Below are 4,879 nucleotides of genomic sequence, written 5' to 3' on the forward strand. Positions count from 1 at the left end.
AAAACATTTCAGGATTTTTCTTCATATTTTGGAAAATAAAAATGTGTATACTTTTTAAGCACAAAAGCACGTGTTGCACAGGGTCTGGCATGCGCGTTCACGACGCTGCGTACTATTGAATCATGTCGAAAGGTCACACTGAATGTAGGTGGAACTACAGATCCAGTGTTTACAAAGCGAACGCGCAAAGACTAAGAAAGTGCAAGTAAGACAAACACTGTTTACAGACAAAACACTTACAACATGTTGGACGATTCTGAAGTTGTAGTTTTTCTCCATACTCTACCTTTTTTAGCTGGAGTACACAGACAATGAACTTGGTGGTGGGAAGTTCAGATTTTACTGACTCCGACCTTTGAGTCTCGTTCAGCAAAATGAACAAATCTTTTATCGAGTCATTTCGTTAATTTTAGCAAAATCAGCGTCACGTGACAGCCCCATAAGATGAGCAAACGACTCGAAAAACCCGAAGACTCGAAACAGGTGAACTAATTCCAGTACAGAACCTAATAGGATGTTGCGCATGCGCGACTGAACGAATCACTCCCCGAGACGACTCGTTCTTCGCGAGTCACATTAAAGACTCTTTCAAAATGAACGAATCGTTCAAGAACGACCCGTGGATGCGCATCCGAGAGCCTGTGCTATGCGAGTTTTTGTGCTTAAAAAGTATACAAATTTTTATTTTTCAAAAAAAATGACTCTAGATAAGACCCTTCTTCGTCAGCTGGGATCGTTTAGAGCCCTTTGAAGCTGCATTTAAACTACATTTTGGAAGTTCAAAATCAGGGGCACCATATCAGTCCATTATATGAAGAAAAATCCTGAAATGTTTTCCTCAAAAACCATAATTTCTTTACGACTGAAGACAGAAAGACATGAACATCTTGGATAACAAGGGGGTGAGTAAATTATTTGTAAATTGTTGTTCTGGAAGTGGACTTCTCCTTTAAAATGAGAAACAAGTCACATTGTGGACATTTGCAAAATATAATGGCACAATTGTGATATATAAAGTCACAATTATGAGAAAAGAAAAAAAAAAAACAAAAAACTGCCAGAGTTTAAAGTTTTGCAAGATATGACACATTGTGAGATTTTTTTTTTTAGAGTCAGAAACAGCCTTCCACTAAATATATATGCATATCACTAGTAAAAACAAACAAACAAACAAATGTAATTTAAATTTTCTGTCTGGACATTATCCAGTAATTTTATGGACATTTCCATTAACCCTAACACATTCAAAAATTTAAAATACAGGTAAGTTCATGTTAGTTATGTAGCTCATGTTAACTACTGTAGTTAACTAATCTGAAAAAATTAAACTGTAAACTGTTACACTAAAAATTCTGGGTTAAAAACAACCCAGCACTGAGTGAAATATGGACAAACTCAGCAATTGGGTTGTTTTGGCCTTTGGTTAAATAATTAACCCAACCTTCTCAGTAGTTTTATGTAACTTAGCTATTGTTTAAGAATGACGAAATCTTGCTTAAAATGAACCTAAAATAGGTTGGAAATGAATATTTATTAATATGTTCACTAAATGAACATTTATTAATAAGTTGAATAAATAATTAAATAATAAACTTTTTTTAAATTGTTTATTAATAAATGTTCACCTTTGAATTTTGCTGATGCCTCTAATAATTGTGTGTCTAGTTCATTTTAAGCCAGCCATGTGGTAATTTTAAACAATAGTTGGGTTAAATAAAACTACCCAGAAGGTTGGTTTAAACATTTAACCCAACTGCTGGGCCAAAGCATTTTAGTGTACCAGTAATCCATCACCTAATTTGTGATGAGTGATCCCAGCTCTAAGAAAAAATTGACATTTCAAACCAGCTTCTATCAGTCCGAAGGACTGTGATTCATTACTATGAAATATTGGCTGCTGAATTATTACTAAAGCACTAATATTGACCGCTGGAAATTAAAAATAAACAAAACCATCTCAAAAGAGACTACTAATTATTAGGACATTGAAGTATGCTGTTACACCAAGGTGTGTAGAAACGATCTGGAAAATAATGTGAATGCATATAAGGTTGCATCCTGTCAGCAGCTCTACTCCAGGTACAGCTTTGGTCTGGTACAAGCGCTAAACCATTTATCACCTGTGCTTTCACTCACTGCCAAAGCAAACGATTGGCAAAGTATACTGCTTAGCTTTTAAAGTTGTCATTTTATGTGACCTGCTACCATTTATTGTCCTTTACACTGCAGCCAAACAAAATAAGTTTTAAAACATAATGATTATCTCCTGAAAAGTGAGAATGAGAGGGTCTGTTTTAGTAGTTTTTATAAGTGGAATGTCATGGACATCACTCACTAATGTGTATATGCATATATACAGTTGAGGTCAAAAGTTTACATACACCTTGTAGAATCTGCAAAATGTTAATTATTTTACAGAAATAAGAGTGATTATACAAAATGTATGTAATTATTTTCAGCAAGATAAATGTAAGATATTTCACATAAAAGACGTTTACATATATATCCACAAGAGAAAAAATAGTTTTAATTTATAAAAATGACCCTGTTCAAAAGTTTACATACGCTTGATTCTTAAAGGAGAAGTCCACTTCCAGAACAACAATTGACAGATAATGTACTCACCTCTTTGTCATCCAAGATGTTCATGTCTTTCTTTCTTCAGTCGTAAAGAAATTGTTTTTTTGAGGAAAACATTTCAGGATTTTTCTCCATATAATGGACTGATATGGTGCCCCAATTTAGAACTTCCAAAATGTAGTTTAAATGCGGCTTCAAACAATCCCAAATGCTGTTGTAAACAGATCTGTTGATCCCAGCCGAAGAAGAAGCGTCTTATCTAGCGAAACGATTGGTTATTTTCATAAAAATAATACAATTTATATACTTTTTAATGTCAAATGCTCGTCTTATCTTACTCTGCCTGAACTCTGTGTATTTTAGCTCAAGACAGTTAGGGTAAAAATTCTGACCGTATTTTCTCCCTTAACTTCAAAATCATCCTATGTCGCTGTTTTGCCTTTTTTGTTAAGGGTGTTTGATCTTCTTTGCATGTTCACTTTGCAAAGACTGAGTCGGTACTTCTGCAGTGATGTAGGATGATTTTGAAATGATTTTTTTAAGTTGAGGGAGAAAATACGATTGGAGTTTTTCGACATACCCTAACTGTCTTGAGGCAGAATACACAGAGTTCAGGGAGAGCAAGACAAGACGAGCGTTTGAGATTAAAAAGTATTCAAATTGTATATTTTTTTTAGGAAAATAACCGATTGTTTCACTAGATAAGACCCTTCTTCCTCGGCTGGGATCGTTTACAACCACATTTGGGGTCATTTGAAGTCACATTTAAACTGCATTTTGGAAGTTCAAAATCGGGGCACCATATCCATTATATGGAGAAAAATCCTGAAATGTTTTTCTCAAAAAACATAATTTCTTTACGACTGAAGAAAGAAAGACATGAACATCTTGGACAACAAGGGGGTGAGCACATTATCAGTAAATTTTTGTTCTGGAAGTGGATTTTACCTTTAATACTGTGTTTTCACCTGAATGATTCACAGTTGTTTGATAGTTGTTTGATTCACAGTTGTTTGATTCACAGTTGATTGATAGTTGTTCATGAGTCACTTGCTTGTCCTGAAAAGTTAAACTTCCCGCTGTTCTTCAGAAAAATCCTTAAGGTCCGACAAATTCTTTGGTTTTTCAGTATTTTTGTGTATTTGACCCTTTCCAACAATGACTGTATGATTTTGAGATCCATCTTTTCACACTGAGGACAACTGAGGGACTCCTACGCGACTATTACAGAATGTTCAAATTCTCACTGATGCTCCAGAAGGAAACACAATGCATTAGGACCCATGGGGTGAAAACTTTTGAACAGAATGAAGATGTGTACATTTTTCTTATTTTGCCTAAACATCTGTTTTTTTTTTTTTTCATTTAATGCTGCCCTTCAGAAGATACAGAAGATACTTACATGTTTCCCAGAAGACAAAATAAGTTAAATTTGCCCTGATCTACAATTTAAAAAAAGTGTTCACCCCCCGGCTCTTAATGCATCGTGTTTCCTTCTGGAGCATCAGTGAGCATTTGAACCTTCTGCAATAGTTGCATATGAGTCCCTCAGTTGTCCTCAGTGTGAAAAGATGGATCTCAAAACCATACAGTCATTGTTGGAAAGGGTTCAAATACACAAAATGCAGAAAAACCAAAGAATTTGTAGGACCTGAAGGATTTGTCTGAAGAAAGGCAGGCTGTTTAACTATTCAGGACAAACAAGAGACTCATAAACAACTATTACTAAACAAAAAAACACAGCTGTGGATCATTCAGGCAACAACAGAGTATTAAAAATCAATTGTATGTAAACTTTTGAATAGGGTCATTTTTATATATTCAGCTATTATTTTCTCTTGTGGCCCAAGTGTGCCCGTAGAAACAAATGTATATAAATCATGTTTACCTGCAGTATAGAGTCATTCACAAGCAAAAACAGCTGCTTTGTCAATGACAAACAAGACAATTTGCAAGTTTGGTTTCCTACAAGGGATATAGCAGTCTTTTGGTTTTCTGTTTAATAAAATATCCCATTACACGTTCAGTGTTAGAAACCACTGCAAATGATTCAGTGCATGAGTCATCTGTCCGAATGAATCAAACTAAATCAGGAATAATTTCAGACCTTTTTGCGAACGCGTTTGACTGACAACATCAAAGAGTGATTCATTCATGCATCTGGTATCGCTAGCTCTGATTCTAAACAGCTGAAAGAAAATAAGCTTGACTTGATTGCTGAAATATGAGAGAAAATTATTCTCGGGTCGTGATGCCCATTTTAGCTACTCTATTTAAGCAGCTTCAAGTCAAACAGAAA

Source organism: Labeo rohita, chromosome 14 (genome assembly GCF_022985175.1).
Source record: "Labeo rohita strain BAU-BD-2019 chromosome 14, IGBB_LRoh.1.0, whole genome shotgun sequence".
NCBI lineage: Eukaryota > Metazoa > Chordata > Actinopteri > Cypriniformes > Cyprinidae > Labeo > Labeo rohita.